This window comes from Helianthus annuus, chromosome 9 (genome assembly GCF_002127325.2).
Source record: "Helianthus annuus cultivar XRQ/B chromosome 9, HanXRQr2.0-SUNRISE, whole genome shotgun sequence".
NCBI lineage: Eukaryota > Viridiplantae > Streptophyta > Magnoliopsida > Asterales > Asteraceae > Helianthus > Helianthus annuus.
Window position 1 is genome coordinate 106,597,266 of NC_035441.2, and position 16,431 is coordinate 106,613,696.

The window sequence follows — 16,431 nt, forward strand, 5'->3', positions numbered from 1 at the left end:
ACTTACTGCTAGCTAATTAGTTGTTATTGGGATTAGATTTGCGTGTACCTACGATTGCACGTCAAATTTTGGCGCCGTTGCCGGGGAGTAGTGCGCAACGTGTGTCAAGTTATTAGTTTTGTTTTGTTATTTTCGGGTTTACACTGGTGTGTTTAGTGTGCAGGTTCTACAGGTGCATGCATACTAGAGGCTCTCACAAAGCGTCACCATTGTCATTTGATTCGGAAATCGAAAGAACGCTAAGGCAAAACAGGGTTTTATTACGAGAAAACCGAATCATTGGTTCACCCACTTCACCAATTACACCAAGAAACATCATGGCCGATTCACAAATTCCACCTACAACGGGTTAAACGACCTCATCATTTATACCTACTTCCACACAACCGTCACCAAATACCACCCTTCCACCAAACATTACCGAACCCATTACAATCCAAAATGTTACATCAACCAACACTACACAACCCATTACTACCCAAGAAGAACCAACCATCACATTTAACCCGTCTACTACTATACCACCATTATCCCATTTCTTTCCGGGTGCGGGTCCATCATATTCAGGTCATACCATAGGACCAAACTCAACGATTGTTCATGCTTCAACATTTAGACCATCGAACCAAGCGGGTTTTCAATATTCAAACATTCCATTTGGGCAATCGTCAGGAATTTAAGGAGATGGGTATGATGAAGGGTTTGAAGAATTTGAGGGTTATGATGAGGATAGATATTTTTACGGGGGTTATGGTGATCAAGGAGAATTTGGATATGTTCAAAGTCAATCTCGAGGAGAATTTGGATATGTTCAAAGTCAATCTCAAGGGATGGCAAGTGTTGGTGGAATGCCACAACAATAACAACTCGTACCACAACACATTCGGCCAAGACCACAAGGGCCACCAATGCAACATCCTATTCCATTGCAACAAATTCGGCCACAAAATGTACAACCAAATGTCCAACAATTCCAAAGGCCAATTCAACGCCCACCGATGCCGCAACAGCAATTTCAACAACTAAATGCACCACAAGGGCATGTACCAAGGCCAATGGGTCCTATTCGCCCAAGGGGTAGGTTTGGTGTACCAAGGAGACACCTTAGAGAAAATGTGAGGGGCATCGAAGCACATTTTCGGCCGGTAATCACTCAAAACCCTTCACCGGTAGTTATTCCTCACAATGATCAAGGGAGAACATTTGAAGTGAGGACCAACTCTTTGCAAAGTTTACCAAAATACAAAGGGTTGGCAACGGAGGAGCCTTACTTTCATTTAGAGGCTTATGACTCGATTTGCAACACTCTTGGGAGTCAAGGGTTTTCGGCCGACGACATTAAATTGGTTTTGTTCCAATTTTCTTTGGAAGAGAAGGCGAAAAAATGGTTCTACACTTTACCTTCGGCATCCATATACACATGGGGGGAGATGCAACAAACTTTCTTGGATGAGTTTTACACCGCCCAAAAGACCAACGATGCAAGAAAGGGGTTGAGAAGCTTCCAACAACAACATGGTGAGATGTTTCATGAGGCATTCGAGCGTTTTAATATGATGATAAAAAATTGCCCTCACCATGGAATTGAATTGTGGGAGTTGATGAATGCCTTTCACGAGGGGTTGAGTGCCGAAGATGCACGTGACTTGATGTCTATTACCGGTGGGACTTTTGGAACAAATTATGAGAACGATGATTGGGAGTTCTTGGAAAGCATGGCAACTACATCAAAGAGGAAAGCTCAAGCCTCAAGAAGAGCCCGACCGGCCATTGCCCGACCTCAAGTGCACGCCATAGATGATGGTAATGTTCAAACTACTAACCAAATTTATGATGTTTGTGCTTTGTGTAATGAAATAGGTCATGCGGCTGAAAATTGCCAAGGGATGTTGGAAGGGCAATACGAAGAAGTCCATGCGGTTCAAGGTCAAGGTCAAGGAGGAGGTGGTAGGAATTACAATAACATGAACTCTAATACCTACCACCCCGGGTTGAGGAATCACCCGAATTTTCGGTATGGGAACCCTTCAAATCAAGCCAACCCGAACTTTCAAGGTAGCCAAGGTAACTTTGGTTCACGCTAATCTTACAATAACCAAGGTGGATACTGAGGCGGAAACAACCAAGGCTATCAAAAACAATACCAAACGGGTCAAGAACAAGGGGGGTCTTCGGGTGGAAACGAGATGATGGAGATGCTAAAGAGCATGCAAATGGAGATGCAAAAACGGAACCAACTCGATGAAGTTCGAATGCAAAAGGATGAGGTTCGTGACAAAAGCATCCAATCACTAACAATCCAAATGGGTCAATTAGCAACCGATGTGGCTGAATTGAAGAAAAGTAAGGGTCAACTTCCAAGTGACACTAAGGTAAACCCTTCACATGGTTCGTCACGAGGTAATGTTAATATTAATAATGTTAGTGTTTTAAGAAGTGGAAAAGAATTTAAAGCCAATTTGTCACCCGAATTGGTTGAGGGGGTAGTTGAGGATATCACGGGTAATGAAAGTGATGATGAAGTTTCACCGGTTAAACCAAAAGAAACAATTGTTAAAAAACCGGGGTTGGGTGAAAACGAAAAGAATGAAAAAGTTGAGGGTGAACCGAGTCAAGTCCCGTTTCCATCGGCCTTACTTGACCCGGGAAAGAAAAATTTTATTGTGTCGAGAGGTCCTCAAAAAGAGGAAATGTGGGACATGTTTAAACAAGTGAAAATAAATCTCCCACTCCTCGATGCAATAAAACAAGTCCCCGCCTATGCAAAATTTTTAAAAGAATTATGTACACAAAAAAGGCAAAACAAGAAGAAAGTGCCTAAGCGGGTGGATTTAACCGGGCAAGTGAGTGCGGTTTTAAATGGGGAGCTTCCTCCTAAGCTCCAAGATCCGGGTACGCCATTGATTAATATACAAGTTGGTAATTTTCAAATGGCTAAGGCGTTGCTAGATCTTGGAGCCGGAGTTAGCATTTTACCGGGGGGCTTATATGACCAATATGACTTTGGTTCGTTAGCAAGGGTGGAGACAACGGTTGTTTTGGCCGATTTGTCTCATAAGCTACCTCGGGGTATGATTCAAAATGTAATCGTAAAAATTGATGAGTTTTATTACCCGGTTGACTTTCTAGTCTTGGATTACTCATCGGCGGACCCTAGGCAACAACAAAATATAATTTTGGGTCGGCCATTTTTGAGCACCGCACATGCTATTATCGATTGTAGATTTGGTACAGTTGATATGGCTTTTGAAAATAGAAAAATGCGTTTGAATGTTTTTACTAACAATTCTAATGCTAATGGTGTTGATGAGTGTTTCATGGCAGATATGGTTGACGGATGCAACCCGCATGAGTATGAGGAGGATGGTTTGGATATTTGCCTGTGTGATTTTTCTGAACAGGTACATGCTTATGCACTCCGGGTTGAAGAGGAAACGCAAGATGCGATGGCGTTGAAAGACGGTAGACCGCCATGGACCCACCAGTTCGAAGGTCTACCGGTGGAGATCGATTCGGGTACGAAACCATCATTAGAGGAACCGTCAAAGTTGGAGCTCAAAGACTTGCCTAGCCACTTGAAGTATGTGTTTTTAGGGGATAATGACACTTTACCGGTCATTATTGCCTCTAATTTGGAGTTGGCACAAGAGCAAGCGTTGATGGAGGTTTTAAAAGAGAACAAGGGAGCTATTGGATGGACGATTGCCGACCTCAAAGGAATTAGTCCATCCATTGTCATGCATAAGATCATTACCACTGAAGATGCAAAGCCGACATGAGAGGCTCAAAGGCGATTGAATCCGAACCTACGGGAGGTAGTTAAAAAAGAGGTAATTAAATGGTTGGACGCGGGAATTATTTATCCAATTTCGGATAGTGCTTGGGTGAGCCCCACCCAAGTTGTGCCTAAGAAGGCCGGCATTCAAGTAGTCAAGGATGAAAGTGGTGAACAAATTGCCACCCGACCGGTTACCGGGTGGCGTGTATGTATTGACTACCGGAAATTGAATGCCGCCACTTCTAAGGATCATTTCCCGCTACCATTCATTGATCAAATTATTGAAAAACTATCGGGTCAAAAATACTATTGTTTTTTAGATGGGTATTCGGGTTACAATCAAATTGCCATACACCCGGATGACCAACACAAGACCACCTTCACTTGTCCATATGGCACCTTTGCCTTTAGGCGAATGCCATTTGGCTTGTGCAATGCTCCGGCAACCTTCCAACGATGTATGATGAGCATTTTCTCGGACATGGTTGGAGAGTCGCTCAAAGTATTCATGGATGACTTCTCCATTTTTGGCACTAGTTTTGATGCTTGTCTCAACGAATTACAAAAAGTGCTAAAAAGATGTGTTGAGAAAAATTTAGTGCTAAGTTGGGAGAAAAGTCATTTCATGGTGCAAGAGGGCATTGTGTTGGGTCATGTAATTTCTGAAAGGGGGATGGAGGTGGATAAGGCAAAAATACGGGTAATATCATCTTTGCCACCTCCAAAAAATGTTAAGGGTGTAAGGTCGTTCTTGGGACACACGGGTTTTTATAGACGTTTCATTAAGGGTTTTAGTGTTATCACCAAACCCTTGTGCAACTTGTTATTAAAAGATGTCCCATTTGATTTTACTAACGAATGTATGCAAGCTTTCACTGTTTTAAAGGAACACTTGGTCAAGGCTCCTATTTTGCAACCACCAGATTGGTCAAAGCCGTTCGAGATAATGTGTGATGCGAGCGACACCACTATTGGTGCAGTTTTGGGTCAACGGGTTGACAAGAAACCGGTGGTTATTTACTATGCAAGCAAAACTTTATCCGAAGCGCAACTTAACTACACCACCACCGAGAAGGAATTACTAGCGGTGGTGTATGCTTTGGATAAGTTTCGCTCGTATATTTGGGGAAGCAAAGTGGTGGTTTATTCGGATCATAGCGCGGTCCGGTATTTGATAGAGAAAAAGGACGCGAAGCCTCGTTTGATTCGGTGGGTATTATTGTTACAAGAGTTCGATCTAGAAATCCGAGACAAAAAGGGAAGTGAGAATGTCGTAGCCGATCACTTGTCTCGGATTCCAGTGGAAGGGATCGATGATGTGAGTGAAATTAATGAAAGTTTTCCCGATGAGCAACTTTTAGCCGTTTCCACTTTCGTTGCACCGTGGTATGCTCATTATGTCAATTATTTAGCCACGGGTGCCATTCCAAGTCATTGGACCAAAAAGCGTCGACAACAATTCATGGTCCAAGTAAAGCAATACATTTGGGATGAACCGGATCTCTTCAAGATTGGACCGGATCAAGTTATACGAAGGTGTGTGCCCGAAACAGAAGTGTTGTAAATTTTGACCCATGCCCATTCGTCCGAATGTGGGGGTCATTTTAGTGGGCATAAAACAGGCTATCGGGTTCTTTCATGTGGGTTTTATTGGCCCACCATTTTCAAGGATGCATGTGAATTTGCTAGAAATTGTATAAATTGTCAAAAAATGGGGAGTATATCGAAGAGGGATGAGATGCCGTTACAACCAATCTTGGTTGTTGAGATATTTGATGTATGGGGTATAGATTTTATGGGTCCCTTCCCGAATTCGAATGGCTTCCTATACATTTTGGTAGCGGTGGATTATGTCTCGAAGTGGATTGAAGCTATTGCAACACGAACAAACGACCATTCGGTTGTTTGTAAATTTGTTCAATCCAACATCTTTTCTCGCTTTGGAGTCCCGCGGGTTATTATAAGTGATGGTGGTTCGTATTTCAAGAACTTAGACTTTGGGAAACTATTGAAGAGGTATAGTGTGAATCACCGAATTGCCACACCTTACCATCCGCAAACAAGTGGACAAGTCGAAGTGTCCAACCGTCAAATCAAAGAGATCCTCATGAAGACGGTAAGAACGGATAGAAAGGATTGGTCGAGCAAGTTAGACGATGCATTGTGGGCATACCGAACGGCCTACAAGACTCCTATTGGCACAACGCCTTACCGGATGGTGTATTGTAAGGGTTGTCACTTGCCAATGGAGTTGGCGCATAGAGCACATTGGGCAATTAAGACGGTTAACGCGGATTATGACGAGGCGGGGAAGTTGAGGAACTTGCAATTAAGCGAAATAGAAGAGATTCGGGATGAGGCGTATGAATGTGCATCGGCCTATAAAGATAAACTCAAGAAGGTGCATGATGCGAAATTGAGAAAGAAAACATTTGAAGTGGGGCAAAAAGTTTGGTTGTATAACTCAAGATTGAAGATGTTCGCGGGCAAGCTCAAAAGCAAATGGATGGGTCCGTATGTCATTCGGAGAGTTGGGAGATTTGGTGATGTAGACATCCAAGATGAGCAAACATTGAAACAACAAACGGTGAACGGTCACCGCTTGAAGCCATACTTGGAGGGGAACGACATCAACAACTTGGAGCTTGATAAAGCGGGCTACATCTTGCGCCCGATCGATGAGGAACAACCATGAGAGGCCCAGGTTTGGTAGTGTACATAGTAGTGTTTTGTTTTGTTTGTTTTGTATAGTTTGCACAATTGCCGTATTTCCTCGAAATCCGTGTTTGAAACAAGTGTGGGGACGTTCGGGTCACGAATTACTCTAACATTGTGTTGAGGACAACACGGGACTTTTGAGGGGGTAGGGTGATTTTTACAACTTTTTGAAAAAATCAAAAAACATAAAAAAATCGAGAAAAAACTAAAAAAAATATAAAAAAATTCACTCAAAAATTCAATTTTTGGAAGAACCTCAAATGCCCAGTGTGTACCGTAAATTACGGTATGGCCGTAATTTACGGTGGGTGGTGAAATTTGTTGGGCTTTATGGTGTAAACCTACTGGTTTACGGTGAAAGAATTTGTGTTCAGGGTCCACCGTAATTTACGGTGGGACCGTAAATTACGGTGCGCAGAAATTTCAGGTCCGTCGTTTCGGTTCCGTGATTTACATAAAAAAAACACAAATCATACATCTGGTCACGTGAAGCTTCCCCATCCACACAATCCCTTCTTCATCTATCCCCATCACTATCTCTTTCAAAGTCCCACTTCTTCTTCTTCTTCTTCCCCAACCTTCAAACCTCCATAACTCCATCAATTCTTGTCCAAACTAAGTGAAATCGGAGTCTATCTTGACTAATTTTTCACGTAGTTTCTTATTTTGACAAGAGATTTACAAGAAAACGCTGTTTTTGAGTCCGAATTCCAAACCCTAGTCCGAAAATTTTTGGGGGTTTTTGGAGTTTTTGTTTCACAAGCACTTGTGCATCTTCAAAACAAGGTATGGAAGTTTAATTTGTGTATTTTGATGATGCATTGTGAAGATTGAGGTTATTGTTGATGTTTGTTCATACCCACTTGCTTGTTCATAGTGTTACTTGTTACTTGTTATTGAATATGAGTATGGTTGTAGATGTAGGATGGTTAGTAAAGTTGTGAACTTGTGGGGACCTCTACATTGTAGAGACACCATGCCTAAATTTTTGGAAAACTTATACACTTATAGTTCACTAGCATCTACAACCATAGTAACAAGCAAGTGTGGGGATGTTTTGGAGGAAAGGACCTAATTTTGTTGTTTGCTTGCGTTGTTTGTCTAATGTGTGTAGGAAAATGGTTAAGACGAAGGAAAAAGCGGGATCCAGTTCGTCATCATCGAAAGGGAAAGGCAAACAAGTGGAACAACAACCGCGAAAAAGGCAATATGTGGGTCGGATAAGTGAAAGCGAGAGTGGGAGTGAAGAAGAAATGGAGTTGGATCCACATGATAAACCGGTATGGGACTCGGGTCCTCTGGATGATCAACCCGAGGAGTGGCAGCCAACATTATATCATGATAGAATGAATTAGCTCAAGAACAAGGCAGCGGCCTTCATTTGTGAACGAGAGGTTCGGGAAGTGGAGTTCCAACAGTTTGGGGTGTTTGATAAGTTTCGGGCGTTAGGATGGGAATCGGCGCTTAAATGTTTTGATAAAGACAAGAGCAACTTGTTTATGACCGAGATACAAGAATGGATGGCGACCCTGAAATGTCACAATTTTAACAAGCCATCACAGATGAAGTTAATTGGTGAGGTGCACGGGGTACCGGTGGAGATGTCATTTGACACATTGAAGAAGCTCGGGAAGTATGACAGTCTCCCGGCTCGTGATTACATGGTTCCCACTCTCGATGACCTCCTGCTTAAACCGGAGAAACATGTTCGATGGAATGATATGTTGGCAGCAATATTTTTACCCGGTACATACAGTGGTATTTTGTACCGGAAAAATTTGAGAATTGAAGCAAAGCTGTTGCTAGCTATTTGTTTGTTGAATGTGATACCGCGCAGAGGAGATAAGGAACATGTGAGATATCCGGAGGTACCTGTCCTCTATTCGCTAATGCATGGGTCTCCCCGTTTTTCGATACGCTATCTCATCATGCACCACCTGTGGATCAGCCGAAACAAATATGGAAGGGACATTGTCCCATATTGTAGGATCATCACGGGGTTGATGAAACAGCAGAAAGCTCTTACTTCGGAGGATCGAGGGGTAACGAAGAGGCACCAACCGTTTACATTAGACAAAATGGGAAGTGGTTGGACATATACCCAATCGGAGCGGTATCACAAGTTAAAATCCGAGGGTCAAAGATGGAGAGCTCTTAAGGCGAATGCGAGAGATTTGTTACCGGGTGAAGCGGATGAACCCGAGAGTGAAGCAGAGATCCCAAGTGGGGATGGAGATTATGAGGAGCAACCGCAAGGCGGTGTGAATTTGAATGTGGGTCAAGCGGGTCATGGTGGAGGTTTTGGTGGTGCTTTCTACGATTATACTGAGCGATCTTATGTGCCCGGGTGGGCGTATGAAGGTACCATGCAAGAAGTAATAGCAAACCAACGTCCTCCGGCTTCTATCTTCGATACATGGACGGGTCCGGAGCGGACGTTATATGACCAAAATACCATGATGAGTGCAAGTATTGAACGTTCTTTGAAGCAAAATCTTGATCGTAGTGAGGCATGGAACCGCACATTTGCGTATTCCCGAGAGGTGGAAATGAATAATAGGAACTTCGACGATCAAGCGAGGAGGATGCATGCAGATTGGCATGCCGGAAGGCCGGTTGTTGAGGATCCACAACATGTGGATTATGCCTCGTTACCGCCTTATGATGGTAGTGTCTCATATCTGACTCCACCGCTTCACCACTCACAATGGATTGACCCGAGGCAGCAAGAGGGAGCCCAACAACAAGGAGGGAGTAGCAGCGGCGCGTTTGCATTTGGAGAATGGAATGATATGATGTCTTCCATTTTTGGACCTCTAGGACCGCGCTACTATTAGTCAGGTGGTGTTCTCTCTTTTGTATAATTTGTATATTTGTAGTTTTGCTTTGTTTATGGTTGGGCAGTTGGGTGGTGTATGTTTGTTTTGTTGAGTTTGGGATGGTGCGTGTTGGTGGTGTCGTGTTTGTTTTTTTTTTTTTTTAAAGTAAAAAAAAAATATAAAATGAAAAATACAAAAAGAAATTTGTGGTTTGAGTGAAGAAGCTTTTGTTGATGTTGAATGATTTTAGTGATCAAAACCTCCTAAAGCCATACATTGGGGTCAATGTATCCCAAGTGTGGGGATGGGGGGAATTTTTGAAGATTTTAAAAAAATTGTGAGCCAAGCGAAACGATGTGAAAATTTGAACACCCTAAATTAACCCCAAATGGTGCACCGGCAACCCTTGATACCTTTTTCATTCTTGGTGAGAATTGTAGCCACACTTGTATATAAATAATGCTTATCTTTGATGAGAGTGGCTACGGGTGGGGGTGCGTTAGAACTTGTGCTTGAATGCGATTTGAGTCCTTAGTTAGACATGAATGTAGAAAGGATAAGGGCATATAGGTAGCCTCGTCATTGGTGTGAGCGAGTGTGGGATTTGGGGGGTTGGACCTCATAAGTTTTATATATGAGCATGGTAGTGAGAGGGGTGGGGGTTTGGACATTTAGTTGCCCAATTTTGTGCCTTAAAGCCTATCATTTGTTACCCCTAGCTACTTACCTAAAAATTTGCCCAATTTGACCCGGTCTTTTAGTATTAGTAGTGGTTGTAGTAATGTGATGTAGATATGTGATGCTTTATTACATGGTTATTGCTAAAAAAAAACAGAAAAATTGGAAAAGAAAAAAAAAAGAAAAAGAAAAAAATATGAAAAATGAAAAGAAAGGATGTTAGTTGTCTTGTATTTTAGTAGTTAGTTTGGTAGTTGTTATTTTGTTTATTTGTGTAATAAAAAGACCGGGCCAAATTTTCGCTACTTCATATATATCCCATTTCCTACCTATACACCTAGCCACGTTACAACCTTGAAGTCCCTTTGATTTGCATTCATGTTTGGCACTTATAGGAGAAGGATTGATTTATGTACAAGCCTATGATTGCGCAACCACCCGTTTGCCTATGGTGTGTCTAGCTTATCTTTGCTAGTATTCAATTGTAGCCGAGAGGAGAGATTTAGAGAGGGGTGCATTGGTTAGGTGTTAAAAAGGGGCTAGTAAAAAGATTGCTTGTTTTGCCTGGTTTACATTGATCATTTGTTCATAAACTGATTTGATGAGTTGCTTTGGGACAAGCAACGGTTAAGTGTGGGGATGTGACGGGTGGTCCATTGGACAACCCTTTTTCAATGCTAAAAGACAAGTTTATCCCTCATTTATGTATGTAATTATCTTGAATTAGATAACTACTGTTGTCTATGTCTCAGGTACGGTTTAGCGGCTCAAATGGAGGAAAAGTGCAGCTTTGGAAGCTTTCGAGTCGAACGGGTTGAGATGCGGAGCAAAAGATGAACAAAACACAAAACTCAGGTTGCCACCGTAAATTACGGTCCCACCGTAATTTACGGTGGACCTGAAATCCATTTGGTTCCCACCGTAAAACAGTTTCAATTTACCGTAACAATATCATGTCCACCGTAACTTACGGTGGAGCCGTAAGTTACGGTGGAGTCTGCGAACACTTTTGTAACTGCCACAATTAAGACGGTTTTGGGGTGTCTTTTGGGCTATTCTCATCATTGGACGTTTTTGGAACTTGCTAGGGGCGATTTTGGTGATCTTGCTTGGTTATAAACATTATCTAAACATTTCGTTTGTGTTTTCGATCCGTATGAACATTGAACTTTGTGCTATGATGATTCCCCAAGCTATGTGTGGCTAAACTCATGGTGATCATCCTGAATTGAAGGTTTGTCTAAGACTTTTGTGTTTGGATTCGTATTTCTAGAATAATAGACTTGCAATGTTTGTTTGTTTATTATGGTGTATGGATGTTTGTTTGTAAATTGTTGATTGATGTTATAATCATATTCTAAACCGTACGTTCTTGGTGTCGTTGACAATCGAGATATCACGGGAGGGATTAGGGTTGGATATTAGTCAATTGGTTATCGGGTAACAACCTCGCATTGTCATAATCCGAGTACTTAGTTCCCTTTTATCACAACAAACAATTATACACGAATCATGTCTATGTGATTCTTTCTAGTGAATTTAAACACAATTGTCAAAAGCAAACTGGAAATTTAGGATGGTCGCTTGTTCCTAATCTGTTTACAAACTACGGTCTTTGATTTGCAACTTAATTAGTTAATTTTAGTTATTAAAACCAAAACAATCAACCCTTGAATTTTAATTTCTGCATTTTAGGTAATTGTAGTTGAATCACAAAGCTATAACATAAACACATTTTCCACATACTCCCTGAGTTCGATACCCACTTACCGCTAGCTAATTAGTTGTTATTGGGATTAAATTTGCGTGTACCTACGACTGCACGTCAATTATCCCGGGACTTCCGCTGTATGGAAATACTGACCTAGTCCCCGGATAATGCTTTCTGCAAAAAGCTTTGAAATATAAGCTCGCCCTCAGCAAGCGGATGAAACAATAAAATTGATAGTCGCTGCTGTTGTAATAAAAAGATCCTCTAAAGGGGACACACCAAAAGTCGAAGCCGTCATCTCTTTGCGTATACGGAAGTATCGACCTGAGCTCTCACGGCCCTCGCATTTAACCCCTTAACAGATATCATCTGTGGTATACTCACCTGTAAGACTGAATATTGGGATCTGGATACGAGAGTATATTCAAGTAGTGGGACACTCGAATAAGTTTAAGTCATTAAAACACTAATTGCATATCTCGAAACAGTTGAACTTTGTGTGAAAATTTAAGTGGACAAACATACTGACAATCTAGGTGAATTGTTTAAAGCTTAAAATGAAATCTAGCTTAACGGTGTTAGTGATATGTCTCAGAAGCTAATATGATCCTCTTGCACGAACTCACAAAATTCTGTCTGTAAATATTTCATTTTTTCATTTACTTTCTTTCAGAAAATCCAAAAATATTTTAGTGTGTTTTAGCATAAATTTTGAAAAATTCAAAAAGATTTTCGACAGCTGATATTGAAAAGTTGATTTTCGAAATTTCAAGTGCTAAACATGAAGAACAGGTTTGGGAGAGAGTATGTGAAGTTGTTAAGTTTGCATGATATGAGCTAGAAAAAGATCCTGAATGTAAAAAATCATTACTGTAATTTCTTGCAAAAGTTTCTTAAGTTTAAGGTTTAATCTTTAAAGAAACTTATGTGTTGGGTAGAGATTGTGCAGGTAAATGTGTGCCAGGTGTTGATCCTAAACCAGATGAGAGCCTGATCACGATCTTAGAATGAATGAAAGAATTCCAGACTACGATCCCAGCAGAATGAGAGGGGGAGTCTGAAGACACCGTGATAAAGCAGGGAAAGCCAGTTTTGATTCTGAATTTGCTGATGCTGATGAAGTTTAAAGATTTAACATTCGAGAGAGAGAGAGGAGTTTGTTGATGATAAAGAGCGAGATTGAGGATTCTTGCAATGACAAATACTTCATAGGAAGATTGAAGACTGATAAAGACTGTAGATTGACTATCGAAGACTCGACACTGAAGACTCCGTCAACATCCGAGGGGGAGTTTGTTGGTGCATCCGTCTGTCGACTACGTCTTGTATCGAGTCTTGTAGTGTATAGGTTAGAACAGGGCACGAAAATCTAGAAACATGTGTTAGTGATGATTTCGCTTATGTGTCAAGAGGTGATTTCGCTCTTGTGTCCTTGCAACCCTGATTTCGCTTATATGGTAATCTCCTGATTTCGCTCATAGGTACAAGTATGAATGAGCGAAATCAGTGATCCTATATAAAGGGTTGTTTGAGCGAAATCACAGTAAGAGTTGTAGGTGTTGTCTTCCGGTAAGCCACGAAGTGCTGCCTAAGTGTTGTCAGAGCTTGTAATTGCATCCGTGATCAATACAACAACAGTTTAAAGTGAATCCAGCTGAAATCGCACCAAAGCATTAGTTTCCGCCTCTTGTTTTGGATAGGAATTCTTCTGACCGACTCAATCATGGCCGAAAACGATCCTACAGACCTCCTCTTCCAACTCGCCATGTAGGAACGCGTTGTTGAAATAAATTTAGTTAATAATTAACCTCTTTTTTGTTGCAAATGCCAGATGGTACGAACAGTAATCAACATTGCCACTAGTGCAAATGTGTCATGGAGATCTACACCCTTCATTTGTTAACGTCTTCACTGTCTTATTTGTATTTTATTTTGTATACCCACTTCGAATCAATGGCACCCTTTCATTCGGGTAATTCTTGGATGTTGGTGCATATGTCTGTCGACTTCATCTTGTATCGAGTCTTGCATCTAGATTAAAAAGAACAAAGCTCATAGTACAAGAAATTAGGGTTTTAGAGATGTGGAACCATTTCGCACGAAATGGCAAAACCCATTTCGTACGAAATGACAATTGACCATTTCGCACGAAATGGTTCATAGTCATTCCGTGCGAAATGCATCGCCTATATATACCTGAGCTTTGATTTTGTTTGTAACAGTTCTAGATTCCAGAGCCGAAGTGCTGCTGACGTGTCATTTGATCTGTAACCATGTCAAATCAATACACAAGACATTTAAAGTGATTCTGAGTGTAAATCAAGCTTATTCAAAGTCGATACGTTTGTTTCCGCCTCTCGTATTGATTAGAACTCTTCTGAACGACTCGTTTGGTCGTGCAAACGATCCTACAAGTGGTATCAGAGCTCAGGAGGAAGAGTTCTTACCAAATCAGCTCGATTTCACCAAAATTTCTGGCTTCTACTCATTCTTCTTCACATTTTTCAAAATTAAACAAGATTTTATGGTAAAATGGATTGAATTTCACATATAACGTGCGAAACACTGTTTTAAACAATCCTTGAAAGAATTTGACCTAAAATTGACCTAAAACCTAATCAGCTTGACAAAAATCCGGCCGATTGGATGACATCATCATCATTTCGCACGTAATAGACCTCCATTTCGCTTGAGATAGCCCATTTCGTGTGAAACAGACCTTCATTTCGCATCAGAGTGTCATTTCGCGTGAAAGAACTTCCATTTCGCACGAAATGGTCCATTAGACTTTCATTTCGCACGAATTGATCATTAGTGCTTCATTTCGCACGAAATAGATTTCCATTTCGTACCAGGGTTCATTTCGCACCAAAAGGATTTCGCATCAAAGTATCTATTTCGTTTGAACCTGCATTTCACTTAAACATTGTGATTTTGTGAATTTTCAACATCGAAACATGGAAGAAGAGTTTTACAACGCGTTTGCTACTACTCCAGCTGCCCCAGTCACAGCTGCAGAAACAATTGAAATCGAAAATGAAACGGGAACATCTCAAAAGCCTCCAAAGCTTATGTACATCGAGGATTTTAAAGGATGGCAAAATCGTTTTGAAAACTGGGTGCAAGCCTATAAGTTTGATGCATGGTGTTTGTTAGATGTAGATTACGTTAAGCCAAAAAATGAATGTGGGATTGAAAAAGCTTTAAGTGACTATTCAGCGGTTGAGAAATTGAAATACATCAGTGAAAAAATGATGATTAGTATTCTCCAACAAGCAGTAAAAGAAGATATCTTTGTTTTGCTTCAACATGAAGACACTGCTAGATCAATTTGGTTAGCTTTGATTAACAAGTTTAAGGGAAGTGCTGATATGATAAAAAATAAATGTGCATTATTAAAGAAATCATTTGATATGTTTACAGCGTTTGAAGGTGAATCAACAAAAACGACTATCGATAGATATTGTCATCTTGTCCAGGAGATGAGAAGGATAGAAATCAAGAAAGAAGATGATGAATGGGTTGATAAGCTAGCTGATGCGCTACCACAGCATAAATGGGGAACATATTTGTTGATCTTAAAACATATGAGAAAATCTGAAAGTATGAATTTGGCTAAGTTCATTCAGAAGCTTGAAGAACATGAATTGGATGTTCAGAAAACTGCTATCATGAATAATCCAAATGCTCAACAAGATGTTAGTTGATGTGCGTGTAGTGTAATATATTTTTTGTATATATTTTAAGCCCTTTTTACACTTTTTAGCCAAGTTTTAAATTTATAAAACACGATATTTACTAACACTGAACACACATATGGGCAAGTGCACCCATCGTGGACGTAGTATAGTGTTGGTAAGATACCGAGGTCGTCCAAGGACACAAGAGCTTTCAGTACCGGTTTATCCTCAACGTCTAATCAAATCAAAATGTTAAAAAAGATTTTTAAACTAAGAAAATAAAACTAATTAAATGCTGAAAAATAAAATAAAAATAAAAAACAAACAGATAGACAAGATGAATCACTTGGATCCGACTCGTGTATTAGTATAACCTTTGATTATTTTCGCACTTTTGCACTTGTTTAAGAGATTATCTTAGTTATTGTAGTAGGCCCCTCTTTTAAAGGCGATGTTACCCTCAACCCAGTAGTTTGAGTCAGCAAGGATACAATCCTAAAGGGTCGGATTATTGAAAGATAATGAATTAAGTTATTAATGCAAATTATGGTAGGCCCCTCTTTTGGAAGTGACGTTACCCTCGACTAAGTAGTCTGAGTCAGCAGGGATACAGTCCTAAATAGCCGGGTTATAGTATTAATAGTAGTTAACTTATGAGGGGGTCAAAGAGTTTGGATCCCCGCCATCCAATACCTTTGGGTATTGAAGGAGATCCTACTAAATTTGACCCAGGTCCCTTGCAGGACCTCTAAACGCTGAACAAGGGCAAGACCCTTACCAAACCGTTCCCTTAACCCCCGACCAGGTAGCCAACATACCTCCATATAGACCGTGGAGATATGAATGGTGAAAATCTTTTATTTTATATAGACAGTATAATAATGCCAAGACACCACGGACAAACGATAAGGAAAAGTCACCTTCAACATAAGCAACTAGTTATTAAAGCCATTAATACAAAACCAAATAAAAAGTGCAAAAGATTAAAAATAAAAAGTATTATACTAAACACTTGTCTTCACCAAGTGATGTAAGAGACTTAGGCAA

General features: G+C 40.7%; 1 non-coding gene across 1 annotated transcript; it reads right to left on the minus strand.

Annotated features, from left to right (window-relative positions):
* Positions 1–1,479: 1,479 nt before the first annotated feature.
* LOC118482366 lies at positions 1,480–1,585 on the minus strand. The gene has a single exon (XR_004868407.1). It is a non-coding gene; the product is annotated as a small nucleolar RNA R71 (small nucleolar RNA).
* Positions 1,586–16,431: the final 14,846 nt, after the last annotated feature.